This window comes from Megalops cyprinoides, chromosome 18 (assembly GCF_013368585.1).
Source record: "Megalops cyprinoides isolate fMegCyp1 chromosome 18, fMegCyp1.pri, whole genome shotgun sequence".
NCBI lineage: Eukaryota > Metazoa > Chordata > Actinopteri > Elopiformes > Megalopidae > Megalops > Megalops cyprinoides.
In genome coordinates, this window is record NC_050600.1 from 12845288 (window position 1) to 12856070 (window position 10783).

At 37.8% G+C, this 10783-nt stretch overlaps 2 non-coding genes across 2 annotated transcripts; one reads left to right on the plus strand and one right to left on the minus strand.

The window, feature by feature from the left end:
• The first annotated feature begins 8888 nt into the window (after positions 1–8888).
• trnak-cuu lies at positions 8889–8961 on the plus strand. The gene has a single exon. It is a non-coding gene; the product is annotated as a tRNA-Lys (tRNA).
• A 260-nt stretch (positions 8962–9221) lies between these two features.
• trnag-ccc lies at positions 9222–9292 on the minus strand. The gene has a single exon. It is a non-coding gene; the product is annotated as a tRNA-Gly (tRNA).
• Between the last annotated feature and the right edge of the window lie 1491 nt (positions 9293–10783).

Here is a 10783-nt window from a genome sequence, read left to right on the forward strand (position 1 = left end):
GCATACAGTCCAGCCTGGCCCAAACTTACCACATGCCTTACTGTTTTTGTTTCTCACTACCTTCCTGTTGTCTTTATGTCATTATACTTTTTTCCAAAACCTCTTGTTTGTGTTGTATACAACTGCATTCTCTTCTGTGCCATTTAAAAAAAGTGAATAGCCTATTCGGCTGTGTAAACAAATCACATTTAAGAACTGCAAGCAAGGGCAGTCACTCTGGGTAAGAGCATCTGCTTAGATAATGTAATTTAGTGTAAATTAATTTCACTGATTACTTCTGCTTGATGCGCTCAGCTTTGGAGCCAACCTATCATATGTTAGTGAAAATATGGTCTGCTCCAATCAGCATGACATGGAAACACCTACAGCTCACCTCCAGCATAAATACCCTTGAGCTAAGGCAGGTCAGAGAAAATGAGGCGTCAGTGTCATAATGTTACATGTTAACAGTTTAAGTATAAGTAAATAGCATTTTTCTACAGGAACGCAACTTGTGTGTATCACAGAACACAGCGCTGTACTGGATTTCAGTACAACAGAAAAAATTCTTGAATCTTGAGTTGGTTATGCTCTGAATCCCGCTGACATGCTCTAATAAAAGTGAACCAAGTCAAAGGCTAATCAATGCTTATCAGAGAATTCCTTTAATGTTTGTCAGTAACTGCAAAACTACTCCACAAAGCAAACCAAAAAGAGAACTCTGAGATCAGAGTTCCTCCAGTCTTCCTCTCTCCTCTCAGTCTCCATGTCTTCTGTTCTTTCCAAGTTTAGATTCCTTTCTTCATTTCATGGCTGTCCAATTCTCTTTCCTTTTTGAAGGAAGTCTTATCCTTTTCTCATCAGTGTCTCCTGCTGAGACTCCTGTGAGATTGGCAAACTAAGCTCCACAATGTCCTGGGCCATATAGGACCCCTTTCTGGATAAGCACAGGAAGGGCCATGTGCATTTCAAAACATGGACTTCATGCCACTTATTGTTTTGACAAATATTCTACTCACTTCGCATATATCTTGAGCATTGAGAAACTGCACTTAAGGATTCAAACTGGAATACATATAACTACTTCATATACCTTAAAAATCATTAAAAACAACATTTAAAAAAAAAAAAAAATCTCAACATACTCTGTTACACAGAATATCCACCTGAAGCTATGGACATTTTTATTTCAGTCCTTAAAGCATATCAAAGTCCACACAGACTATCTATCTAATTTCAAAATCTTTACAAATACTTGAACACTGGAATGGGATGGGCTTACGTACATGGTTGTTAAGTACTAAAATAATGCTCTGTTCCGAAGAAGTCAAACAATAAAACATGTTGTCAGTTGCTACCCTTGTAAATAGTTCAAATTAGATATAAGAGGGTTGCAAGACTATATAAAAGTTGGTGCATCAAATGACGACTTTGTCAGGTCAGCAAGTGGGCAAGTAAGGAATACATAAACTCCACAACATATGTCATTTACTAACCATATAATCCATTAATGGCGATTGTAACTGTAAAACAAAACCACATCAAGGGAACTGTAACACAGCAGTGTACTTTATGAAAGACAAATGCAGGAACACCCAAATACTGTGTGGCATTTTATATTCCCCAGACAAGCTGTAGGGTAGAGAAGCTGGTCTGTTTCATGCAAAAGACACATTAATCCTTGAAAGAAGTGCAAAAAACTGTGATGTACTGTGGAGGTTAAGTGCATATCCACACAAAGCTGTGAAAATATTATCAGTACAAAACTAAGCATCCGACATAATGAACAGACGTAAGACAGCTCCCGATACGTAACACAGTGCTCCGAGTATAATCTGAGAGGCGTAAAATTCTACCGCTTTCTTGCACAATGACAGGAAAGTGTATGAAAAGTTCAGTTAATATTGACTACTCATATATTAGACAGTAGTTTGTCTGCCAGAAACTGTGACATATTCCATTGAATTCTTTTCAAATTGCTGATGATCAGCTTCTTATGGTTAGTCAACATATAAACAGCAATATATTTCAAGAAGTCAAATATACCAAATTATACTTGTAAAAGACTTCTTTACATTTTTTACAGTTTTACAACAATAAAGCTTACAGCATTCTCAGCTGTCGTGGTAATAAAAAAATACAGATATGAATTATATCACCCACATGACAATAAACAGTCTAAGCAAAATATATAAAATATATGTCTGTTTACAACATAAAACAACTAAATGCTACAATAATGAACACCATCTGCAGTCTTGTTTACCATGAGCAGTCTTGGGTGTGTTACAGTAGGGTAATTCACATCTTTGGATTTACTTCTGAGGTGTTCTGTCCAACTATGGAAGCATGGATTGGCCTTCTCTAAGACACAACAGTTTTTAACTACCTTCTGGAGGAAAAATAAGACCATTTCCCAAGCTGCTACAGTACAAAATGTTTTACTATTTGGCACAAAACCATTTTGAGATTGCTAACTTTCCCTAGAGATGCCGTTAACTTTCTGAAATTCCTTGGAATAAGGGCTAATTTTAATATACTGAGGCCAGCGACCAACATAAATACAGTGCCTCACACATTGTGGTAATCATCATACAATGTTCCCACACATCCTTATCTATGCCTTCAGTGAGTAAACAGCTGAATAGAGTCCTTATTTTAATCTAAACAGTCTCTCAGACTTGACTGTGGGGGACCACGCAAAGAACATTTCAGAAATTACCCTTGGTTTCTTCATGCTAAATAGGGTCACAGCATGTCAGCACATCCAAGGTGTGAATGCACACAATTAGAATAGCCCTCTGTGATGTCATATTCAAAAGCAAATCCAGAGGTGTTTCCAATATGTCTGCAAAAAATAAATACATATACAAAGGGTCTTCAATTTCCTTTCATTGAGGGAGGTAAAATGATCCAGGGTGAGGTCTTCCCTTAATTCTGCTTGTGGATCACAAAGTTAGTCCGCAGTTTAACTGTTTATCTTTTATAGGTATTCACACTAACAGTTTATGTTGGTATGGGACACCAGGACACTCCTTTTTATCCATTAGCCGCATGTCAGAGTCACCTCTTTTGCGTGTTCCCCCACGCTGACAAGGAAACCTATTGATTTGATATCTTCCTATCAAGCACATCACTTTCTCCTGCCATTAGGTAGCAAGCCTGGCTTGGACTTTTCATTACTCTACTCTATATTTACAATGTTTTTTGAGGCTGTCTCTAGATGCATGCTGAGAGCCAGGAAAGTTTAGATTTGCATGGTGACCTATGAGAACATCAACAGTTTCCATGCACCGCAAAAGCATGAAAAACCCGGAGCTGTCGGCTGGCCCCGGTGTGTATAATGTCTACCCGTAAGCCCTCTGATGAAGGGATGATGGACGTCTGCCAACATCAGGGCTGGGAAGCACCAGTGCAGAGGGGGAAAAAGTGCTCTTCCCCACAGTCTCATCTCTCATCTAAACATATCCTCAGCAGAGAAACAATTTCCCCTGTTTATTTGTCATCACCATCACAAGACACAAATCTACATGGCTGTCAGTAGAGCTAACGGAATGTCAATACTGGTGTCATTTCACAGTGCCAATCATGTCCTCAAGGGTTGATCTGTAACTTGCTATTAGACAAACAGACTGTAATGTTTTGATATCCCCCACACAAGGAATACAAGGCCCTTTTGAAGACACAAGACTATATTTAGGTGCTGTATAAGGTACTATATTAAAATTAGTTTGCGTTTCTACTTAGTAACTACTGAGTACTAATTTGTTAGTAGACTAAGTAACACCTGGTGTGGTTTAGTTGTCTACAGCAAGGCCAAGGAATAGAACCAGTGTAACATAACTGAGCATGCTGCATATTGGTTTCCATTAAGGTTCAGACCACTGGCACAAGCGTTTAGGCAAACCTGAATTCAAAGGGTTTCCACAGAAAGGTTTCAAGAGCTTTCCTTTCCCCATTTCCATTTGAAAATGTCATGAATCTGGCACTCAACTCATCCACGGCATTTATTTTTGCATAGATGATTTTGATGTTGATAGTTCATACAATGTGAATGTGTCTGTGTACCCGTACCCTTATTGACCATTTGGACACTTCACCAACCGAGTAAGCACCATTTTATTACCAACACATGGCTAACTGTAATCCTTTTCAAGCAACGTTCAAGATGTGGAATGATCGGCTACGTTCTGCAGGGGTTCAGATGGGAGTTGAAGTCCAGGGATGTCGTACGTGCTCAACACCCCTCAGGCACTGGACTTCGCCTCCGTTCAGTTACCGTTACGTAACGTTTTGCCAATTGAACTCATCACACAACGGAATCAAGCTCAAATACCCCTTTAGCAACTGAACTGTGTAATTCAGTCCAGCGTTTCCCATCTTCAGAACACAGATGATTACATGTATCTAACGACGATTCTTAAGCGTGAACCTTTGTCAGCTACGACAATGAATCACTCCCGGGTCTTTGTTTTCTGTACCTCTCTACTTAGACATTTTTTTAAACCACTACGTTATGTTTGCATTTTTTTCTAAAGAATGTCGGCTAAGCAGAAGCCTGGGGCTACAGTTGTACTTCATTCCGAGGTAAAGATCCCTTAACTGGCGTACCGTATGCAATTTCGCCTCCCTCAATTTTTACGAGGCCCGTGTGCAAACCTTTAGCAACCCCTGATAAAACACAGGTAAAGTCTACATGTTCTGCTTATGGGTGGTATTACTATGAAATTCATGTTTCTGCGTCAAATACAGCCATGCGCTGTGCTTCATCAATTAGGCTATTATTCACATTTGATAATAATACTGTATCCTGCATTTTAACAATAACAGTCGGCATTAACTTGTTGTAAATGTTTACGTTATCTACGTCAACTGGTATTTTTGTCATGTCTGAAAAATATTAAACATTCTGTTATAAATAAGCATTTGCCATCATCACGTACATGCTACTCCTTTTGTGGAAAAAGGAAAAACATCTCTTTCAACCGGTATTCTGTGTGATGTAACAGACCAGCTCTCGCCGTATTCTTATTAATTCAACGGGCTATCGAACCACGATTCGTGCAATCCTTTGTTAGATTTAGTAATGATTAAGAACAAATACCATACACCAAATTGCATTTCCTATCTCCGAATCGTCGATATCTGCTAAAGCGTAGATAAACGAAAACCACCGCGAACAAGAAGAGAAATCCGAGAATGGCAGACTCGAGTCTTTGTTATGGTTCGGTTTTTATTCACCCTTAATTTTTTCCTGTGGTTGCTTACCTTCTCTGGCTTTCAGCAGCACAGTGTTGGCCACGATATTTTCAATCTCCATTGTCAGTATCTGGATCCCATGCAGGCTTGATACATTTCACTCAACTGAAAAGATGAAGATGGTTGTGCCGATGATGATGATGGCGATCAACGTATATTGTGATCTGGCACATACCAGGTTAATTGTACTTCTCCATTGCTTGATGTTAAACCCCCCACCTTAGAACTGCTTGTACAATTCACTCCCCTTGTTAGCATTCAATGCCTTGCCTTCCTTCCTGCCTCGATCACTCCCTCACCCGTACAGCCAAACCAAAAGTGGGAGGGATCACTCTACAACCACAGTATTACCGTCCAGTCCAAAGACACCAAAAACATGTAAATGAATTGATTTAATATTTTAGAACTATAATCTTAATTTACAATACCATGCTTTTCAGAGCGTCATATGCTAACAATATGTTCTTCTGTTTGCAATTGTACTGTAACACGCAATTATGTCGGTCTGCGGCTGGTCATTCGCCTCCATTTACCTAGGGTTTTTCATTTTCAGTAGAGGTGTGCACAATAAATTTGCAGCCAAGCCCAAATTCATTACCCTGTACACGCAAAGCAGTTGTAATGGAATTTCTCTGAAAAGGTTACTGTATCGGACCTAGGCCTAATGTTATGCTTAATTTCCAGGAACGCCACGATAGTTGTGTATAATTCCACGGGTGTTACCCCACATTGATGTAATTTATGAAATGTTGTTAATGGCTATATATAAAACCCACATAAACTACTTGGAGTAAATGTTGATATGTGCATTAATTTCGCATCCATTATCCAACATATTTGTTATCACACCACGTTCCAAAACACTGCCCCAGAATTTCACATGACAATGTTCACACGTGCCTGAGACGAAAAGAAATGGGCCAGATACTGGGCTGTGTTTTTTTTTTTTTTTTTTTTTTTTTGTCACTTGCCATTTCAAGCGATTTGACAAATATTTATGGATGTCGTCTTATTTCTTTGAAGCACTAAAATGTTTTTGTGATGTAAAAATAATTTTGTGTTAATATGTTGAACGTTGACAATCTTTGCTTCTCCTGATACTGAAACAAGTCTTGTAGTATTTCTACTTTATAAAGCAAGTTTTGTGTTGTTTTCCTGGGTGTATTTTCTTTATAGTGAACAACGCATTCACATAACATTTATGGATAAGATCTGAAGAGCTGCTAATTTTTATTGACTTGTGAATTTGCTGAGAAGAACACAGATTCTTCTCTTCTATTTTGAGCAATGGAATGGTATTTCTGAGGAGTATCCCTTTAGGCATCAAAACTCTCAGACTTATGTGAGATTTGATGCCCACAGATTTTCATGTAACTGCAGTATTTTGGACCTTTCAGCTTGAACCTACCAATTGTAGGTTAAAATATTTTTTATTTGTTGCCTTACATCATTATCAATATTTAAATATTCAGTAGATTTCTGTGAGGCAAACTTAACATGACCAATTCATCAATAAATTCCATGCGACTTTAAATGTACCTCTGAATAACTGAGCCATTCTCAGAAATGAAACAATGTTTTCCACCAATTACCACTGTTTTGTGTCAACAGCTGTGCTTGAACATTTTTTTAACCAATATTTATGGAGTAGCCTAGGGTATGTTTAACCAATTGAAGCCTAGGGTATGTTTATGTTGAACCAAAGCAAGCCACCTGTTTTGAGGCACTAACACCACAGAGGTATCTGAGGTTGCTGTAGGTGCAATCCTGATGTCTGTATATAAAACCACATAACACAAAATATATGTATTATTTATATGTACATAACATCCAAAAGGAAAATATCCAACATTTTCAATCCTGACTCCATGATCTCTAGAGGTCCTACTACAGAGTTTGTTATATGTCCTGCATTTCATCTTTAGCAGAGGATATTCCAGGATAAGCCTCAAACTCCAGAATGTTGTGGGAGCAGATGAGGTTAACCTTAGCCCGACTGCTGGTGATGATCAGTAGTGTGCCATAAAGCTGCTACTTTGTTCTGCATTTCAGATCCCCTCAGTACCCACAGGAGTGTTTTGATATTATCGTGTGTGCACTTTGTGAAATCCAGTCCACCCTAGCAGTTTATTGTGTATTTAGATGGTGTAGGAAGGTTAGATGGTGTAGGAAGGCAAGAAAGTGTAAGCATGTCCACACAATGCTCTGAAAGATAGAGCAATGCTAGACTTACTTCAGTACTGTCAGCAGTGCTTTGTGTTGCTGAACTTTGTTGACTTTCTTTTTTTTGTAAGAACCATCTTTTGTATCATATAGAATGAATTAAGCTTGACCATATGAAATAGCCATACCCTTGACCATACCCTTCACCTCCATTTCCTGAATTACCTCCATAGGTAGTGTTGTAGATGCATTTAACAGACCATGGAAAACTTAAGCTCTGTTCACTATTCCTTGGAGTGCACACACACAAAAGTAGGGACAAGCTCCTGGGTAACCCATATGCCTTCATTGCTGATCTTAGTGGAATGTATAAAAATAGGAGGAGCCAGGTAAATCATATAAGTTTCTAATATCCTAGAACCCATGCAAGACACACCAAATATATCACTAAATGTAAACTTTTTGTATTTTTGTATGTATTTAATAGATATACGGTGCATAATTTAATCTCCAGATACAGATAATATGAAATTATTTTATTTCAACATACAAAGTGTAAATATTATTTAAATTACTGAGCAATAATAATTCAAAAATAAGGGCTGAAAGAGTATCGTTATTGAAAATTTCAAGAAAAAGTTGTGGCCGTTGTTTTTATTTATTTATTTTTTTTTAACTTGGGGATAGTCCGGGAACGTTGATGTATTCTTTCTCCCAGTAACATGGACACTGTGGTGGCTTGACAATGCTGCCATCTAGTGTAAAATATGGTGAAGTGAAAGATGACTGCCAGTACGTAACTTCCTCGAAACATACAAGTATTATAAAATAACGACACATGATGTGAAACAACTCCAAGAATTTATAATCTTTTATTTTACTGTAGTATTAAATCACTTAGCTTTTCACATTACACATTGCAATACATGTATGCTACGGTGTTCAGGTAATTAAACGTATCATTTGTCACGTACAAATAAATATACTTCTTGGTTTGAATTACTATAAAATAATATAAATTACTATGAACTACAGTAAAATAAAAACGGAATTAATAATCCTTGCCCAACGCTTCTTTGGACTAATTCAGCTTGTTATCATGAGAGATGTTGAACTTTTTTATATTGCAACATTACGGTAAGCATTATATTTTAGTTTGATATTTTTAAAGCGAATTTAGAAAGGCTTTTAGTTCTGTTGCTTTCGTTTCATAAGGAATGTTCCTACAGTATTTTGTGCTTGAATTTATAGATTAATTAAGCATGGATATGTATTTTCGTTCAGGATCTGTTCTTGTTATTCTGTACCTTGCAAGATATCTAGCATTAGGGTATGCTCAGTCATACCTGATGATCTTTGGAGCTTTAACGTGGAGAAAAACATTTTTCCGAAAGAAATGTATGGTTTATAAAACACCAAAATAAAAACCAAAACACGTAAGAATTCCAAATAAGGATATAATAGTTTAATTTTACATTTTCGTAACAGCCCGGCTAGCTCAGTCGGTAGAGCATGAGACTCTTAATCTCAGGGTCGTGGGTTCGAGCCCCACGTTGGGCGCACACTTTTCTTGAACGAGAAGAGTGAACTATCAGTGCCGCACCTCCTCAGCAACCTTGCTGGAACAAACCGATAGGGTTCCTCAGTGACTGCCGAATTAGTTTGAATTGTGTGTGTTTTTCCCACTTTATGCAAGAAAAGTGACCTATATGTCACTGGATACAGAAAACGGGCAACTACGTATTAACAGCATTCACACTTCTTTGTAATTTATGTGTTTATTTTGTGTCATTTTAAGTAAAAGCTTCCTCTCCAACATATGCGCTAGCCGGGAATCGAACCCGGGTCGCAAGAATGGGAATCTTGCATGATACCACTACACCACTAGCGCGGGTGATAATGGTTTTTGATGACGCGATTAACACTTTAGTGACATTCTTCTTTGATTAATGAGCTGTTCAATACTTCGGACGTTCTTTGTGGTTCTAAAATATACAACTACAGAAGGTAGCGACAATTATTTAGTGTGGAAACATTTAAACAAATGAGCTAAGTTTTATAATTAGGTTTATATTTCTGAACACTTCATATTAGAGGTATTTGTGTGTTTACATGACGTTATACGTTGTGTTACAAAGGCGGTGTTCTGTCAAATTAACCAGCTGTAAAGGGTAATAACCACCTAACATCTGTAGAATTTATATCTCTAAATGTAAAGGTCTACCACACATTATTGTGTGTTCAGACATTACAGATATTTGTGTAACACCACAGAAGCCACAGATACGGGTAGGACCACAGGTATGATAGGAAATTGTCACAGCCCAGAATTCACAGGTAGGCTACTACTGTAGCACCACAAATGCAATTGGTATTTGTGAATCTTCCAGAATGAAGGGCTCAAGCCAACCCAGCTACTACCATTTGTTACAATCATCTCTGTTTTAATAAACACTCCAAAATGGGGTGAAAGTAGACAGAAACAATGTATATGTACAAATTTATCAACTCCATATATGATCAAAACATATTCATAAAAAGAAATAAACTACATTTTTAAAAACAAATTGAAAATGAATGAAAAGTAAATGACAAGTTATTAAAAAAAAAAAAACAAGGACCAAGCGTACACCTTGGTTACTTGTATCTTAAAAACATGGTTTTCATGTAAATTAGCATATATATACACATACATACATACACCAACTATAAATGTAGGCCTACATATGCATGTATAAATACACACATATTGGTAACAGTACAACCTCATAAACAGGTCATTCAAAGACCCAACGTAGACTGACTGGACAGGCCACCAGAGGTGGCTGGAGTACAAAACCGAGTTGGATATAGATCTTAAGCACATCTACAGGTGGCGAACAGAAGAGTCCAGCAGACTCTTCATTATGGTCAGTGATTCAGCTGAATCAGCTGCAGTCATATGCATGCAATACAACTGACCTTTCAATCCCCTCCCTTACCCACATGTAAGCGTACTCAAAACAAGTTAATTTTTTATGTTACCGACCCTTTTCATGCAGTCCCAAACTCTGTGTGAGCTACATTCAACTGCAGATAGGTACGAGGACTGTATATCACACTGCAGACTGCAGCTGAGGTCAGAGTGGCTGTCTACAGTCAAGACATAAAATGTGCTTATCTATACAAGTCCCTGTCCTAAGTTATACTGATCTGATACAGGAATGACAAGCATATATGTTAGACTGTAAATACTGGTGCCACTGGACTTGTCTTGGTTTGCCCTGGTACAGAATGGGAAAACGCCATGCACTTTAAATTTGTTCTGTGATTTGACAATAATATGCAATGAGGAGTGAAGGCTGCCCTACACATTAGCACAACCGACTAAGTAACTCCTTCA